This window comes from Gopherus evgoodei, unplaced genomic scaffold (assembly GCF_007399415.2).
Source record: "Gopherus evgoodei ecotype Sinaloan lineage unplaced genomic scaffold, rGopEvg1_v1.p scaffold_100_arrow_ctg1, whole genome shotgun sequence".
In the NCBI taxonomy this organism is placed as follows: Eukaryota; Metazoa; Chordata; order Testudines; family Testudinidae; genus Gopherus; species Gopherus evgoodei.
The window spans coordinates 66351-85834 of NW_022059763.1; the positions used below are offsets into that span (position 1 = coordinate 66351).

General features: G+C 44.6%; 1 pseudogene; it reads left to right on the plus strand.

Moving 5' to 3' along the window:
- The first annotated feature begins 10230 nt into the window (after positions 1-10230).
- LOC115639653 lies at positions 10231-19282 on the plus strand (annotated as a pseudogene).
- The last annotated feature ends 202 nt before the right edge of the window (positions 19283-19484 follow it).

Here is a 19484-nt window from a genome sequence, read left to right on the forward strand (position 1 = left end):
TGTAGTGAGGTGATGAGTCAGCCTTCCATCCCCAAGGGTTCACCCATTCACAAGGTTCAATACCTTCCTCCCTTGTACTGGAGAGGGGAGCACAGTCCTGTCTTCCCCATCTATCATCTACTCATCAACAAGCTTTTTCATCAGACCCCTTAAGCCAGCTTACATAAATAACATAATATGTTATAAATATATGTTTTATATATGTTAATATATATGGCAATATTGTCTGAAAAATTAAATATACACCTCTACATCCCAATATAATGTAACCTGATATAACGCAAATTCGAATATAGCACTGTAAAGCAGTGCTCGGGGGGGGGCAGTACTGCGCATTCCAGTGGATCAAAGCAAGTTCGATATAATGTGGTTTCACGTATAACACGGTAAGATTTTTCGGCTCCCGAGGACAGTGTTATATCGGAGTAGAGGTGTACTGAATATTTTTTCAATATCCATGCTGAGACACCTTTGATCACTTCTTCAAACAATACATTAAAAATGTATGATTTCTTGTCATGAAAAATGTTGACAATTTCAACTAAAAAAGGCCAAATATTTTCAAAGGAAGTACTCTTTCTTGAAAAAATACCAGACAGATCTAAGTGAATAAAAGCAACGGCCAGAATCTCCCACCATTCAAGGTGTGACCAGGTCATGATTAGAATGGGTTGTATTTTTGATACTTGCAATATTACATTGTGCATACTTACAACTTTATGGAAACCCTTATGTCATAACTTTAAAGGGAAGGATAACAGCCCTCCTGTGTACAATACTATAAAATCCCTTCTGGCCAGAGACACCAAAATACTTTTACCTGTAAAGGGTTAAGATGCTCAGGTAACCTGGCTGACACTTGACCCAAAGGACCAATAAGGGGACAAAATACTTTCAAATTTTGGTGGGGAGGAAAGCTTTTGCTTGTGTGTTCTTTGTTTTGAGAGTTGTTCGCTCTTGGGACTAAGAGGGACCAGACATCAATCCAGGCTCTCCAAATCTTTCTGGACAAGTCTCTCATATTTCAAACTTGTAAGTAATAGCCAGGCAAGGCGTGTTAGGTTTATCTTTGTTTTCTCAACTTGTAAATGTTCCTTTTGCTAACAGGTTTACCTCTGTTTGCTGTAACTTTGAGCCTAAAGATAGAGGGGGTTCCTCTGGGCTCTGTGAATCTGATTATCCTGTAAAGTTATTTTCCATCTTGATTTTACAGAGATGATTTTTACCTTTCTTTCTTTAATTAAAAGCCTTCTTTTTAAGAAACTGATTGATTTTTCCTTGTTTTAAGATCCAAGGGGATTGGATCTGGACTCACTAGGAATTGGTGGGGAGGGGGGAAGAAGCGGGAATGGTTAACTTCTCTTCGTTTTAAGATCCAAGGGTTTGGTTCAGTGTTCACCAGGAACTTGGTGGCGAAGTCTCTCAAGGCTACCAAGGAAAGGGTTATAGTACTTGGGAGGGAGGGAGATATTCTGGCGGGGGAGGTAGACAGAGTTTCCCAAATGACTCACAAATAATTTGGGTGGTGGCAGCCAAACCAGATCTAAGCTGGTAGTTAGATTCCCAGACTCCAGGACTGGAAGGGACTTCGAGAGGTCATCGAGTCCAGTCCCCTGCCCTCATGGCAGGACCAAATATTGTCTAGACCATCCCTAATAGACATTTATCTAACCTACTCTTAAATATCTCTAGAGATGGAGATTCCACAACTTCCCTAGGCAATCTATTCCAGTGTTTAACTACCCTGACAGTTAGGAACTTTTTCCTAATGTCCAACCTAAATCTCCCTTGCTGCAGTTTAAGTCCATTGCTTCTTGTTCTATCATTGGAGGCTAAGGTGAACAAGTTTTCTCCCTCCTCCTGATGACACCCTTTTAGATACCTGAAAACTGCTATCATGTCCCCTCTCAGTCTTCTCTTTTCCAAACTAAACAAACCCAATTCCTTCAGCCTTCCTTCATAGGTCATGTTCTCAAGGCCATTAATCATTCTTGTTGCTCTTCCCTGGACCCTCTCCAATTTCTCCACATCTTTCTTGAAATGCGGTGCCCAGAACTGGACACAATACTCCAGCTGAGGCCTGACCAGCGCAGAGTAAAGCGGAAGAATGACTTCTCGTGTCTTGTTTACAACACACCTGTTAATGCATCCCAGAATCACGTTTGCTTTCTTTGCAACAGTATTACACTGTTGACTCATATTAAGCTTGTGGTCTACTATGACCCCTAGATCTCTTTCTGCCATACTCCTTCCTAGACAGTCTCTTCCCATTCTGTATGTGTGAAACTGATTGTTCCTTCCTAAGTGGAGCACTTTGCATTTATCTTTATTGAACTTCATCCTGTTTACCTCAGAGCATTTCTCCAATTTGTCCAGATCATTTTGAATTTTGACCTTGTCCTCCAAAGCAGTTGCAATCCCTCCCAGATTGGTATCGTCCGCAAACTTAATAAGTGTACTTTCTATGCCAACATCTAAATCGTTGATGAAGATATTGAACAGAACCGGTCCCAAAACAGACCCATGTGGAACCCTACTTGTTATACCTTTCCAGCAGGATTGGGAGCAATTAACATCTACTCTCTGAGTACGTTTATCCAGCCAATTATGCACCCACCTTATAGTAGCCCCATCTAAATTGTACTTTCCTAGTTTATCTATAAGAATATCATGCGAAACCGTATCAAATGCCTTACTAAAGTCTAGGAATATCACATCCACCGCTTCTCCTTTATCCACAAGGCTCGTTATCCTATCAAAGAACGCTATCAGATTAATTTGACACGATTTGTTCTTTACAAATCCATGCTGGCTATTCCCTATCACCTTACCACCTTCCAAGTGTTTGCAGATGATTTCTTTAATTACCTGCTCCATTATCTTCCCTGGCACAGAAGTTAAACTAACTGGTCTGTAGTTTCCTGGGTTGTTTTTATTTCCCTTTTTATAGATGGGCACTATATTTGCCCCCTTCCAGTCTTCTGGAATCTCCCCCGTCTCCCATGATTTCCCAAAGATAATAGCTAGAGGCTCAGATACCTCTTCTATTAACTCCTTGAGTATTCTAGGATGCATTTCATCAGGCCCTGGTGACTTGCAGGCATCTAACTTTTCTAAGTAATTTTTTACTTGCTCTATTTTTATCTTCTAAACCTACCCTCTTCCCGTAAGGATTCACTATATTAGACATTGCCTTAGACTTCTCAGTGAAGACCGAAACAAAGAAGTCATTAAGCATCTCTGCCATTTCCAAGTCTCCCGTTACTGTTTCCCCCTCCTTACTGAGCAATGGGCCTACCCTGTCCTTGGTCTTCCTCTTGCTTCTAATGTATTGATAAAAAGTCTTCTTGTTTCCCTTTATTCCCATAGATAGTTTGAGTTCATTTTGTGCCTTTGCCTTTCTAATCTTGCCTCTGCATTCCTGTGTTCTTTGCCTATATTCATCCTTTGTAATCTGACCTAGTTTCCATTTTTTATCTGACACCTTTTTATTTTGTAGGTCACGCAAGATCTCGTGGTTAAGCCAAGGTGGTCTTTTGCCACATTTTCTATCTTTCCTAACCATTGGAATAGCTTGCTTTTGGGCCCTTAATAGCGTCCCTTTGAAAAACTGCCAACTCCCCTCAGTTGTTTTTCCCCTCAGTCTTGATTCCCATGGGACCTTACCTATCAGCTCTCTGAGCTTACCAAAATCCACCTTCCTGAAATCTATTGTCTCTATTCTGCTGTACCTCCTTCTACCCTTCCTTATAATTGCAAATTCTATGATTTCATGATCACTTTCACCCAAGCTTCCTTCTACTTTCAAATTCTCAACAAGTTCCTCCCTATTTGTTAAAATCAAGTCTAGAACAGCTTCCCCCCAGTAGCTTTTTCAACTTTCTGAAATAAAAAGTTGTCTGCAATGCAGTCCAGGAACTTATTGGATAGTCTGTGTCCCGCGGTGTTATTTTCCCAACATATATCTGGATAGTTGAAGTCCTCCATCACCACCAAATCTTGGATGAACTGCAGGATGCATCATCTTTTGACTGAAAAATAACAACACCCATGTCCTTCAGCTTATAATTTCTATGGCTTGGATTTTGAAAGGAGCCTAAGTGAGTTGGACACCTAAATCCCTCTGAAATAGGATGGTTGTTGGACATGTAGAGGCCTCAGGGTCTCTTGAAAATACCACCACCAATGTCAAGGTTTCAAGTCTGGCAAAATCCCAGGTCTGTCAGCTTCTTCCTCCTTTCCCCATCTCTCCATCTTTTCATTTGGATTCAGCCATAGAGTCATAGTATTTAAAGTCACCAGGGACCATCAGATTATCTAGTCTGACCTCCCATGTAGCACAGGCCGCCAGCACCACCCAGCACCCTCACACTAATCCCAACAACCAAAATGAGACCAAAGTATCACAGCCCACAGGAGACTAGACTATGATGTGCCACAGACAGGGGACAGGAGGGACCATGGTGCTCCAATGCCTGAGGCCCCCACAATGGCAGGGAAATGATTAAGGGAGCCACAGGATTCTCCTTCCCCTCCAGTCCCAGAACAACTGCTGTTCTCCATCCAGAGGCAGCTGAATTTTGGCGGATGGGTGAAGCCAGCCCTGTGCACATGGCCCTTTGAGGCACCGCAAGATGAATTAGAGATGGACATAGCTCACCCTGGGGAGCTCCCTTTGAACTTGGGGAAAGTGAAAAATATTTTGACAAGTTACAGAGTGGAGAAAGGAAAAGAAAAAATGTGTGTCTGGGCTCAAAGTCACAAAAAGGGGCACAAGAGAATTCCAAATTTCCAAATATCCAAAAGTTTCAAAAAACAAACCACAACAACACCAAGAAAGGTGGAACTCATTTGCACAGGAAGATGTTGAGGCCAAGAATTGACTGAGACTAACCTCCAGACTATTTGCAGGGGTCAACGTTCAAGTTCCTGCTCTTCCAGAGTGAGAGGAAGAACTTCAAAGGGGGTCTCCCACATCCCAGGTGATAGCTCTAACCACCAGGCTACAGGCTATTCTGGGATAGCTCTGCCTCTTTCTTACAAGAAATTCCATCCTGGCTCTGAAAAACCTTCCCAAACTTCCCAATGAAATTGTCATTGAAACTGATATGCTTCTGCAAAACATTTTGGTTTGGTGAAAAGCAATTTTTTAAAATGGAAAATGTTTTTTCTTGAATATTTTTTGATCAGCTTGATTAAGAATGGGCTCAAATATAGGAGATCTAGTTTTTCCTCCTTCTTTCCCACTCTCTCCAACCAAGTGATTCTTAAAAGAACAATTTTCTCTGTAAGGTTCTCCACAGAGCCCCTTTTACCTCCTTGCTCCTCAAGCTGTAGATGAATGGGTTTAGCATGATCATTACCACTGTGTAGAACAGGAAAAGGAACCTGTCCCAGTCCAGGTAGTGACTGGGTATGAGTTGTAAGTACATAACGCTAGCAGAGCACTAGACTAGCGCCATCTTGATGACGTGAGAGGAACAGGTGGAGAAGGCTTAGAGCTGCCCTCCACCAATGGCATCTTCTGGATGGTGCCTATGATACATGTAAAAGCAGCAAAGAGTCCTGCGGCACCTTATAGACTAACATGCATCCGACAAAGTGGGTATTCACCCATGAAAGCTCATGTTCCAATACTTCTGTTAGTCTATAAGGTGCCACAGGACTCTTTGCTGCTTTTACAGATCCAGACTAACACGGCAACCCCTCTGATACTATGATACATGTGTAAGACCACACTTTGAAGAGCAAGGGCAGGACAGTGATGAGCGTGCTGCTAGCTAGGGTTGCGACCGTGTCTGGCGATGTTTTGAAGCAGGCCAGCTTTAGCAGCAGAGGGAAGTCACAGAAGAAATGTTCAATCTCATTAGGCCCACAGAATGGCAAGATAAATATCCAAGCCATGTTTCCCAGTGGGATGAGGATGCCACGCAGCCAGGAGATCAATGTCAGCCATACGCATGCCCCCTTCGTCATTCTGCATGTGTAGTGCAGTGGGTGGCATATTACCAGGTAATGATTGTAGGACATGGAAGCAAACACTTGACTGTATCCAAGAAGAGGAGGAAATACATCTGTGTGGCACAGCCAGTGAAGGAGATAGATTTATCCTCTGAGAGTTGGCACTGCACAGCAACGTGCCATATACCCTTTGTGTGAGATATTCAAAAGCACCTAAGGGTACGTCTACACTGCAATAAAAAGTCTGCAACCCTGAGTCTCAATTGACTTGGGCTCATGGGCTTGGGCTGCAGGGTTACAAATAGCAGCATAGATGTTCATGCATGGTGTGGAGCCCAGGCTCCGAGACTCTCCCTGTTTACCAGGTTTCAGAGCCCAGGCTCCAGCCCAAGTGGGAGCATCTGCACTGCAGTTTCATAGCCCCATGAGCCCAAGTCAGCTTACCCAAGACAGCCATGGCCATGCATGAGTTTTTATTGCAGTGCAGATGAACCCTAAGTCATCTAGGAGCAAGCGTCCCATTCATGCTCTGGTACCTGTGAGAATCCCACCCTTACATGGTGAACAGCAAAGGGCTGTCAGATTCAGGGATTGTCCCATTACTCACACTCGGTGCTCTGGGGTCACTGAGAGGCTCAGTATGTCAGGGCAGTCTGGAAGGGTCACAGATAGTTAGTACAAATATACTGTGATGGGTTGGATCACAGAAATCCTCTTTGGGACTGCCACCAGGATTACCTAGCTATTTGGACTCTCTCCTCAGACCCTACACTACCAGCACTCCCAGCTATCTTTGAGACACCACCGACTTCCTGAGGAAACTACAATGCACTGCTGACCTTCCTGAAAATACCATCCTGGCCACCATGAATATAGAAGCGCTTTACATCAATATTCCACATGAGGATGGACTACAAACTGTCAGGAACAGTATCCCTGATGAGGCCACAGCATGCTCGTGGCTGAGCTTTGTTACTTTGTCCTCACCACAACCATTTCAGATCTGGGGAAAACTTATACCTTCAAGTCAGCAGCAGTGCTATAGGTTACTACATGGCCCTACAGTATGACAACATTTTTATGGCTGACATAGATCAACGCTTCCTCAGCTCTTGACCCTAGCGCCCCTCCTCTACTTAAACTACATTGATGACATCTTCATCATATGGACCCACAGAAAGGAGGCTCTTGAAGAATTCCTCCTGGATTTCAACAATTTCCACCCCATCATCAACCTCAGCCTGGACCAGTCCACAAAAGAGATCCACTTCCTGGACACTACAGTGCAAATAAGCAATGGTCACATAAACACTACCCTATACCAGAAACCTACCGATCGCTATACTTACCTACATGGCTCCAGCTTTAATCCAGGACACATCACACGATCCATTGTCTACAGCCAAGCCCTAAGATACAACTGAATTTGCTGCAATCCCTCAGACAGAGACAAACACCTACAAGATTTTTATCAAGCATTCTTAAAACTACAATACCCACCTGGGAAAGTGAGGAAACAGACTGACAGAACTAGATAGGTACCCAGAAATAACCTACTACAGGACAGGCTCAACAAAGAATTTAACAGAACACCACTGACCATCATGTACAGCCCCTAGTTAAAACCGCTCCAGCGCATTATCAACGATCTACCACCAGGGCCGGCTCCAGCGTTTTTACCTTCTTTATCTCCATATCTACTCTAGCAACACCATCAGAGGACCCAAACCAACATTTGCAAGGTGAGAGGAGGCACTTGGCAACGTAGAATGGTTGCACCTCAATACATCAGGAATGATGGGTAGCTTGTTTGTACCTGTGTATAAGAATGCATCTCTGGGGTGGTATCTTTGTGCCTAGGAGGCAGTGGAGTGTCCTGCCACTAACTGAGCTGTGTCCATTATCAGGGAGCACATATGTACTAGCAGAACTGAAGACATCTGATCTCAGGAGCTAGAGACTGTGTTTCGTTTGACAATAAACCTGGCCGGATGCCTTCATACCTTATTGGAATCTGTGGTCATTGGGAGTTCTCTCAAGGTCTGCTGTGTCAGCAATCTGCGCAGAGCCAGGGCAGCAAACGGAGGGAACACACGCACGCAGCCAACTGTTATCAACATTGGATAGAGCAGAGCACCACACTGGTGGCATCTGACAACACAAATAACTGTACAGTACAGTCAATTATGGGAAAAACTACCTCCAGGGAAAAATTCCTCCTAACCTCCAAGTAAGAGTAACTTCCAAACAAACTGGGTCATTTAACCATTGAGATTGTTAACAACTATGGTATGATCCTGCACCATTCAAGTCAACAGGAGTTTTCCTATTGACTTGAGTAGGAGCAGAATCAACATCTCTGTGCCAGCCCTGCCTAGTTGGATGTCTGAGGCCCTCATTTTCAAAAGTGACTAGTGGTTTTTGGTGTTTTGGTTTATGGATTATTTATTTATTGTGTCCAACTTGAGACACACTGAAGGGGCTGGATGGTCAAAAAGGGTGGAGCACCCACTCTTTTCAAATTATGTCCCTATAAGGTGAAAAAGTGGGTCATGAAAGATAAGCATTAGAACTTATTTTCTGCAAGATCCAGTTGCAAAGTTGAGACTGAACCTGGGTAAACAGTGCTCTTCACTTATTCTGATTACTTCAGAAGCTGATGACATAAGGCACTTCAGGAAAAGTTGGTGGACTGTCTTCCCCAAAACTTTCAGCAACTAATTAGTTCCAAGACTTCCCCAATTCATGATATTTTGTTTGTGTAGATGTCTCAAAGGGACACAGCTTGTCTCTTTGTCATTAAAATCTTTGTTTTTTGGTAATTAAAATTTCTGGGAATAAAGTTAAGGAAAGTTCATTCAGTTTGTTACTGGTTTTGAAGCTGGGAATTAACCTCTGGTAACTTGCTTCTGTGACAGAAGATTAGAAGCTGCTGACATTTCTTTTCTTTTCTTTTCTTTTCTTTTCCAGTGTGCCAGCATTGAGATGATTGGGCTTTTAGGCCAAGATTTTCTGAAATGGCTAATAACTTTGGATATTAGAGTGCCCAACTTGAGACACCTGATTTTTAAGGACAGATGTCTAGCACTTTCTTAAAAGCAGCCTCCATTTAAGGCATCTCAATGTGGGCTGCCAGATATTGGGGCATTCAGAATCTCTAGTCAGTTTGGAAAATCTTTGCCCCTAATTTTTTTTTTTGGTGACCTCTTTTCTTGTCCAGCTAAAGAAGACTATTCCATAAATCCCGCTCTCCTGTTCCATGCCCCATATACCAAACGCCTTCCAAGACCAATTCAAAGACAGGGTCTAGCACTGGCAGAAGCTGAAGAAATACAGTAAGATTCTGACAGGTCAGCAATGGATCAGATCTTCAGCTGGTGTCAGATCTTCACCTGGTGTAGATCAATCAAGGATCAATGATTTCCATTGAGCTCTGCTGATTAACACCAGCTGTGGATTGCATCCACTGACTTTAATGTCAAGTTACACGAGCTGAGGATCTGTCCTATTTACTTCAGTGAGGGGACAACTGATTATCATTTGGTGGGGATCTGGCCCATTGACTTTGATGGAGCTTTGCCAAGTTATCCCATCTGAAGATCTGACTCATTAACCATCTATTGTCCAATATATCCAGCGCACTTTGTGCCTTTGGTGCATTATGAAATCTGTGCCAGAAGCAGCTGGGTAACATGTACCTATTGATTTACCTGCCTTAATCTGGGACCTTTTACATCACTTCCTGATTTAGGATAGGGGCAAAATTTAGATGGGGCACCAACAATGAACACCATAACTGTAGGAAATAGCATGTGTGATGGTGACTCAGCCACTACTTACTCACATGCCCTGGTGCAGCATTGGAGGGGGGGGTTGTGTTTCTGGAACAGTGTGCATGAGTCAGTACATGCTTTCCCCTCACAGTCATGCTGATCCCAGTACCCCAGCATGGTGATGGGGGGTGCCTTTTTGCAAGGAATGGTGTGGGGTTCAATAGATGATGCTCTCCCCTTACCGTCAGAGCTGACCTCAATGTCCCTTCATGGTGCTAGGGGGAATTGTGCTCCAGGGAGCAGACTGGGATGCTCTCATCACCAAAGCTAGTGCTGAGCACAATTCAAGAAAGGGCTGTGTTTACAGAGTGGTGTTGTCTCAAAGACATTAGCCTATCTGAATTGAATTTAGATGCTGCAGGTATATGGTTCCCTAGGTACCCAGCAGTATGAATTTAAATAACCACCTTCACTCCCTGTTTGTGATATTCCATGAATGGAGGTGAACACTTTGAATGTAACAAAGGTAAGGCACTAGGAATCAAGAGGAAAATATAAATAACAAAGGGGCACTTTTCCCCCTGCATGTGTATACAGAATCTTGGGAGATAGAAAGATGGGAGACAAACTTGGGATTCACAGAGACAGAGACAGATTTCCACGGGAGTCAGAAGCCAAGGCCTCAACCACATTACACCTATGGCGTAAGATAAAACTTTCCAAAATTTGTTTCTATGCATGATTTTTTAAAGAGCATTGAAGAGTGAATGGGATTGAAATGAATAATTCTATCTGTCTCTAACTCCCTCCCTCAGTCCCTCTGTCTATCTATCCCCATGCACAGTCATCTATGTATGTGTGTTTCTGTCTGATTATTCATGTGTGTATAGATACTTTTGGATATCTATGTACCAATCTATCTGTCAAAACTGATACTGCATAAAATATGTCTGATACTAAAAGAAACGTCATGTATCAGATAGGTAGCCGTGTCAGTCTGGATCTGTAAAAGCATCAAAGAGTCCTGTGGCACCTTATAGACTAACAGACATATTAGAGCGGGAGCTTTTGTGGGTGAATACACATTTCAACAGATGCATGCCAGGAAAGCTCATGCTACAATACGTCTGTTATTCTATAAGCTGCCACAGGACTCTTTGCTGCTTTTCCTAATAGAAACATATCTTGTCTTTTAGATCTTTCTTTCATTGTGCTAAACTGGGAAGCAGTTATGTGGCCACTATAGGACCCCTTGAGAGGTTGATTGCATTGTTGGTTTTCTGATCCCACCCACAGAGAGACTAGCAAAAAGGCTTAGAATGAAGGTTTATGTTCAATTGAACCTCGTAAATACTAATAATTTTTCTCCAGTTGTGGGTAATAGAATGGAAAAACTTAAATGGGAATTTTAAAATAGAAAATATTTTGTTTCCAGAAAATCTATATTTTTGAAAATGTCAAGATTTTGTCAACTTTTTGAAGTGTCTTAAAAAGTTTTATGAGCTGTGTAACTGGCCAGAAAAACCCTAGAAACAGTTTGTTTGTTTTCTCATTATTATTTTATCTTATTTAAATCAATTTGTCAAAAACCTGATATTCGGGCTTTTTCATCTTCCTCTATTCTACAGGCGAAAGCTGAAATAAGAACGAACAATCAGAGCAATGTGGCGATGGAGTTTGTGCTTCTGGGCTTCTCATTGTCACAGCCCATGGAGCTCCTGGTTTTCATGCTGCTACTGGCCATCTTTGCCTTGACTTTAATGGGGAACATGGCCATCATCACCGTTGTGTATGTGGATCTCCACCTCCACACTCCCATGTACTTCTTCCTCTGCAACCTCTCCCTCTTGGAGATACTCTTTGTCCTCTCCATCACTCCAAAGATGCTGGAGAACCTGCTCTCCCAGGCCAAAGCCATCTCATTCTGGGGCTGCATCACCTAGTGTTACTTCTCCTTCTTCCTGGGCACTGCGGATTTCATCCTCATCGCCGTCATGTCCTTCGACTGCTACGTTGCCATCTGCCACCCGCTCCACTACCCTGTCATCATGAGTGGGTTTGTCTGTGTCTTCCTGGTCATGGGTTGTTGGTTGTTTGGGTTTCTCTCTCCCCTTTGCCCACTTATTTTGCTGTGCCAGCTTCCTTTCTGTGGCCCCAATGTGATAAACCATTTCTTCTGTGACTATGCCCCACTAGTGAAGCTAACCTGCGTCGACACACACTTCCTCCTCATGATCGAGTATGTCCTTTCTTCAGTGGTTCTGCTCACATCCTTGTCTTTTACTGCAGTGTCCTTGTCAATAACCTAGTCCCAGATTTGGACCTTAGCGTCCAAAATATGGGGGTTAGCATGAAAACCTCCAAGCTTAGTTACCAGTTTGGACCTGGTACTGCTGCCACCACCCAAACAATTAGAGTGTTTTGGGGCACTCTGGTCCCCCAAAAAACCTTCCCTGGGGACTCCAAGACCCAAATCTCTTGAGTCTCACAACAAAGGGAAATAAATCTTTTCCCTTCCCCCCTCCAGGTGCTCCTGGAGAGATACACAGAAGCAACCTCCGTGAATCTAAGCAGAGGGAGTCCACCCTCTCTAATTCCAGTCCTGGAAACAAAAGCACTTCCCTCTTCACCCAGAGGGAATGCAAAGTCAGGCTAGTAAATCTAACACACACAGATCTCCCCCTGACTTCTTCCTCCCACCAATTCCCTGGTGATCTGCAGACTCAGTTCCCTGGAGTTCCTCACTAAAGAAAAACTCCAACAGGTCTTAAAAGAAAGCTTTATATAAAAAAGAAAGAAAAATACATACAAATGGTCTCTCTGTATTAAGGTGACAAATACATGGTCAATTGCTTAAAAGAAATATGAATAAACAGCCTTATTCAAAAAGAATACAATTCAAAGCACTCCAGCAACTATAGACATGTAAATACAAAAGAACATATAAATCCCTATCTGATCTTTGGTACTTTACAACTGGGAAACAGAAGATTAGAAAGCAGGAAATAGAAATCCCCTCATAGCTGAGAGAGCATACAAGCAGACAGAAGAACCAAGAACAAAGGACTCACACACAAACTTCCCTCCACCCAGAGTTGAAAAAATCCTGTTTCCTGATTGGTCCTCTGGTCAGGTGCTTCTGGTTACTTTTTTTTTCAGGTGAAAGAGACATTAACCCTTAGCTATCTGTTTATGACACGCCTCCCAAATTGCAGACAGTGGGGAAGCTCACTGGCGGTGATTTCCTTCTAGAACTTTAAAATAAACAGATTACTACAACACATGCACCTTTACATATACCACTAAGTATATAACTAACAGACTTCTACATTTTAAGAACACTTTTTAACTACTGGATTCTGGGAAACTCTCACGGGAGAGTGCATCAGCTACTTTGTTAGAAGCTCCTGAGATGTGCTGAATTTCAAAATCAAAATCTTGGAGAGCTAAACTCCAACGCAGAAGTTTCTTGTTGTTCCCCTTGGGAGTATGAAGCCACTTTAATGCAGCATGGTCAGTTTGTAGCTGGAACCGCAGTCCCCACACATATGGGCGTAGCTTTTCCAGGGCGTACACAATGGCATAGCATTCCTTTTCACTGACTGACCAGTGACTTTCCCTCTCAGACAGTTTCTTGCTGAGAAACACGACAGGATGGAAGTTGTGATCTGTTGCTTCCTGCATGAGAACTGCTCCTATACCATGCTCAGATGCATCCGTGGTTACTAGGAATGGCTTGTCAAAGTCCAGGGCCCTGAGCACGGGGTCAGACATGAGCGTTGCCTTAAGTTGGGTAAAGGCCTTTTGACACTCATAAGTCCAGTTAACTGCATTTGGCTGGGTCTTTTTGGTTAGGTCGGTCAGTGGGGCAGCAATTTGGCTGTAGTGTAGTACAAATCGCCTGTAGTACCCGGCCAAGCCTAAGAAGGATTGGACCTGTTTCTTTGACCTTGGGACAGGCCACTTTTGGATATCATTCACCTTGGCCTGTAGGCGGTTTATGGTTCCTCGACCCATCTGGTGCCCCAGGTAAGTCACTCTGTTTTGGCCTATTTGACACTTTTTGGCCTTAACAGTTCGGCCTGCCTGATGCGCTCAAAGACCTTTTCCAGGTGTAGTAGGTGTTCGGGCCAGGAGTCTGAAAAAATGGCCACATCATCGAGGTAGGCAACTGCATAATCTCCCAGTCCTGCTAGTAGACCATCTACCAGCCTCTGGAAGGTGGTGGGTGCATTTCGAAGGCCGAAAGGAAGGACATTAAATTCATATACCCCCGCATGGGTGACGAATGCTGACCTCTCCTTGGCAGGTTCATCTAGCGGTACTTGCCAGTACCCCTTGGTTAAGTCTATTGTAGAGATGAACTGGGCCCATCCCAACTTTTCCAATAGCTCATCGGTGCGTGGCATTGGATAGTTGTCCGGACGAGTTACCACATTTAGCTTACGGTAGTCCACGCAAAAGCATATTTCCCCAACTGGTTTGGGTACCAGAACCACTGGAGATGCCCATGCACTGGTAGATGAGTGGATTATTCCCATCTGTAGCATGTTCTGGATCTCCCATTCTATAGCAGCTTGGGCATGAGGAGACACCCAGTAGGGTGGGGTTCTAATGGGGTGAGCATTACCTGTGTCAATGGAGTGGTATGCCCGTTCAGTCCGTCCTGGGGTGGCTGAGAACAATGGGGCGAAGCTAGTGCACAGCTCCTTGATTTGTCGCCGCGGCAGACATTCCAGGGTGGTTGAGAGGTTCACCTCTTCCACGCCACCGTCTTTTTCCCGTCGTAGTAGACACTCTCAGGCCACTCAGCATCATCTCCCTGGACTGTAAACTGACAAACCTGTAAGTCTCTGGAATAGAAAGGCTTGAGAGAATTAACATGGTACACTCTGGGCTTTAGTGAGGAATTGGGAAATGCTATGAGGTAGTGCTCTTGGACCGTGAATGGCCCTTCCCATGATGCTTCCATCTTATGGGCCTGTTGCACCTTCAAGACTATAACCTGGTCTCCTACCTTGAAGGAACGTTCTCTGGCATGTCTGTCATACCAGGCCTTTTGCTCTGTCTGAGCATCCTTTAGGTTCTCTTTAGCAAGGGCTAAGGAGTGTCGGAGGGTGCTTTGTAGGTTGCTTACAAAGTCCAGAATGTTAGTTCCTGGAGAAGGCGTAAACCCCTCCCATTGCTGCTTCACCAACAGTAATGGCCCCTTAACCTCGTGACCATACACAAGTTCAAACAGTGAAAACGCTAAACTGGGATGTGGTACAGCCCTGTAGGCAAACAGCAACTGCTGCAACACTAGGTCCCAATTATTGGAGTATTCGTTGACGAATTTACGTATCATGGCCCCCAAAGTTCCATTAAACCTTTCCACCAGGCCATTGGTTTGATGGTGGTACGGGGTGGCAACCAAGTGGTTCACCCCATGCGTTTCCCACAGTTTTTGCATGGTCCCTGCCAGGAAATTAGATCCTGAATCAGTTAGGATGTCGGAGGGCCAACCGACCCTGGTAAAAATGTCTGTTAGGGCCAGGCACACAGTGTTAGCCTTGGTGTTGCCTAGAGCTACAGCTTCCGGCCATCGGGTAGCAAAGTCCACGAAAGTCAGTACATACTGCTTTCCTCTGGGTGTCTTTTTTGGGAAAGGACCCAGAATATCCACAGCTACTCGCTGAAATGGGACCTCAATTATGGGGAGTGGCTGGAGAGGGGCCTTGACCTGGTCTTGAGGTTTTATCACTCTTTGGCATACCTCACAAGACTGGACATACTTGGCAACATCCTTGCCCATCCCCTCCCAGTGGAAGGACTTCCCCAACCGGTCCTTGGTTCTGTTCACCCCAGCATGGCCACTGAGATGATCATGGGCTAAGCTTAAGAGCTTCCCCCGGTACTTAGTTGGAACCACCAACTGTTTTGTGGCTGCCATTCTTCCCGGTGTCCACCAGAAAGAATCTCCTTGTATAAAAGTCCTTGGTCTATAACAAACCGGGATCGATTAGAAGAGCTGAGAGGTGGTGGGGTGCTCCGTGCCGCCGCCCAAGCTTTCTGAAGGCTGTCATCCGCTTCCTGCTCAGTCTGGAACTGTTCCCTTGAGGCTGGGGTCACCAGTTCTTCCTCAGACTGGGGACTTGGGCTTGGTCCCTCTGGAAGCGATGTAGGTGATGGGGTTGTTTCCGTTGCTGGTGAACTGGTCTCCGCTGGTGCACCTGAGGGTATTTCAGGCTCTGGCTGAGCCTTTTGGGTATGGCTGTCTGTTGCTTCTGCCAGTTTTGGCTCGCTGGTGCCCTCTGGCGTTGAGTTGAAGATGTGGTTGCACTTGCTGGTGCTGGTTGCTGTTCCAGTTCCGGGCCTGGGACAGGAGGTGCTGTGGCGGTTTCAGTGGTTGGCATGGTATCCGGGTCCACTACCTCTGTCTGGGTCTCTGGTAACACAGACGGGGCATCTGTGGACAGCTCAGGAACAGGAATGGGTCTGGAAGCTTGCCTGGTTTAGCTACGTGTAACCATTCTCACTCTCTTGGCTCGCTTCACCTGGTTGACCAAGTCTTCCCCCAGTAGCATGGGGATGGAATAATTGTCATAGACTGCAAAAGTCCACATTCCTGACCAGCCTTTGTACTGGACAGGCAGTTCAGCTGTAGGTAAGTCTACAGCTTGTGACATGAAGGGGTAAATTGTCACTTGGGCCTTTGGGTTGATGAATTTGGGGTCTAGGAAGGATTGGTGGATAGTTGACACTTGTGCCCCTGTGTCTCTCCACGCAGTAACCTTCTTTCTGCCCACTCTCAAATTTTCCCTTCTCTCCAAGGGTATTTGAGAGGCATCTGGGCCTGGGGATCTTGTGGGTGATGGTGGTGTAATGAATTGCACTCGGATGGCGTTATTTGGACAGTTGCCCTTGATATGTCCCAGTTCATTACACTTAAAGCATCTTCCATCTGATGGATCACTGGGCCGAGGTGAGTTACTGGAGACTGGTGAGGTGGAAGAATAGTGTGTCTGTGGCTTTACTTGGGTTTTAGGTGGGTTTTTTTGGCTGCCTCGGTTGTAGGGTTTATGGTCGGTGTGCCCCCTGGGGTATTCGTTCCCCTTGACCATAGCTTTTTTGCTTTCTGCCACTTCCATCCATCTGGCTCCAATCTCCCCCGCCTCAGCGAGATTTTTGGGTTTTCCATCTTGTATGTACCGTGTTATGTCCTCAGGAACACCATCCAAGAACTGCTCCATTTGTATGAGGAGGTGCAGTTCTTCCAAGTTTTTACATTGTGTCCTTATATCCAGGCCTCATAATTTTTCCCAACGTAGTAGGCATGTTTGGGAAATGACACATCTGGTTTCCACTTTTGGGTTCTGAAACGCCGACGGGCATGATCCGGGGTTATCCCATTCTGTATCTGGCCTTGGTTTTAAAATGTTTATAGTCGTTCATGTTCCCCTTAGGCATTTCAGCTGCCACCTCTGCTAAATGTCCACTGAGCTGTGGCCTCAATTCTACCATGTACTGGTCTTCAGGGATGCTGTACCCAAGACAGGCTCTTTTTCCAAGAATTTTCCAAGAAGGCCTCGGTGTCATCACCTGCCTTGTAGGTGGGAAATTTCCTGTGATGTGGAACCATAATTGGCGAAGGGTTGTTAGGATTGGTTGGCGCATGCAGCCCAGCTTGCGCTAAGTCCAGTTCATGTTTCTCTGTTTTTCCTTCTCTTCACTTTCTTTTTGTTGTTTTTCCATTTCTCGGCGGTGGGCCACCTCTTCTTCTTCTAGTTTTCTGTGGTGGGCTGCTTTTTTGGCTTCTTGTTCTCTTTTATGGGCTGCCTGTTCGATCTGTTCTTCTCTTTCTTTCATTTCCATTTCTTTTTGTTTTATTTCTAGTTCCTGTTTGTTTTTTTCCATCTCTCGCCTGTACCGGCGTCTTTGATTTGTTCTTCGGTCTCCATTTTTGTCTTGGTAGGCATGGTTCCTGTTTTCTTGTGTTGGGGTGCCCTCCGGTGTTTATTTTCTGAACTGCAGGCTCTGTTGCCTCCTGGGGTCTGTCTAGCAACAGTGCCTTTTTCCCTTTCTTCCTAGCTAATTTTTTCAATGTAAAGTAAACCAGAAAAACCACTTTATTTGCATGTATATAGTGCAGGTATTTGCCTCCTAATGGGAGTGCTATTGTGTGACAAAAGACCCTTAACAGTCTCTTAATGGTTGCTTGCTTAATATGCAAGCCACAAATGCCAGAGAGAGCAGAAAAAAAAATTCTCTCTGGTTCCCTTTTAAAACCAAACTCTTTCTCTCTGCTAAAAAGCCCCTAGCAGAGAAAGAAAAATATAATATTCCTACTGGCTTCTGGATTCTATCTTTCCCACAAACGCTGCCACATGTCAATAACCTAGTCCCAGATTTGGACCTTAGGTCCCAAAATATGGGGGTTAGCATGAAAACCTCCAAGCTTAGTTACCAGTTTGGACCTGGTACTGCTGCCACCACCCAAAAAATTAGAGTGTTTTGGGGCACTCTGGTCCCCCAAAAAACCTTCCCTGGGGACCCCAAGACCCAAATCCCTTGAGTCTCACAACAAAGGGAAATAAATCTTTTCCCTTCCCCCCTCCAGGTGCTCCTGGAGAGATACACAGAAGCAACCTCCGTGAATCTAAGCAGAGGGAGTCCACCCTCTCTAATTCCAGTCCTGGAAACAAAAGCACTTCCCTCTTCACCCAGAGGGAATGCAAAGTCAGGCTAGTAAATCTAACACACACAGATCTCCCCTGACTTCTTCCTCCACCAATTCCCTGGTGATCTGCAGACTCAGTTCCCTGGAGTTCCTCACTAAAGAAAAACTCCAACAGGTCTTAAAGAAAGCTTTATATAAAAAAGAAAGAAAAATACATACAAATGGTCTCTCTGTATTAAGGTGACAAATACAGGGTCAATTGCTTAAAAGAAATATGAATAAACAGCCTTATCAAAAGAATACAATTCAAAGCACTCCAGCAACTATAGACATGTAAATACAAAAGAACATATAAATCCCTGTCTGACCTTTGGTACTTACAAGTGGAAAACAGAAGATTAGAAAGCAGGAAATAGAAATCCCCTCATAGCTGAGAGAGTATACAGGCAGACAGAAGAACCAAGAACAAAGGACTCACACACAAACTTCCCTCCACCCAGAGTTGAAAAAATCCTGATTGGTCCTCTGGTCAGGTGCTTCAGTTACTTTTTTTTTCAGGTGAAAGAGACATTAACCCTTAGCTATCTGTTTATGACAGTCCTATCTTTACATCATTGCCACAGTCTTGCACATCCCCTCAGCCACATCGAGGCAAAAAGCCTTTTCCACCTGCACCTCCCACATCATGGTACCTTCTGTCTTCTACAGCAGTGCCATCTTCCTGTATGCTAGGCCCAGTCAGGGCCGCTCCCTGGACTTCCAGAAGGTGGTAGCTGTGTTCAATGTCATAGTGAGCCCTTTATTGAATCCTTTCATTTACGCCTTAAGGAACGAGAAGGTCAAAGAGGCCCTCAAAGAATACTTGACTAGAAAGAGCTCTGTTCTGTAACCAGAGCCTTGATACACATACTTCTTCATCTCAGTAATGAATTGCTGCTTTTATCTATTGAGTGTCATTGTTATTTGGTGGGGTGGAAGCTTGACTTAGGCTCAGGATTCCTGGGTTCTATTCCTGGACCTGCTGTATGACCTTAGCAGAGTCTGTTTCCCCCCCACACACACACACCCTTTTTTCATTTAGGTTGGGATTT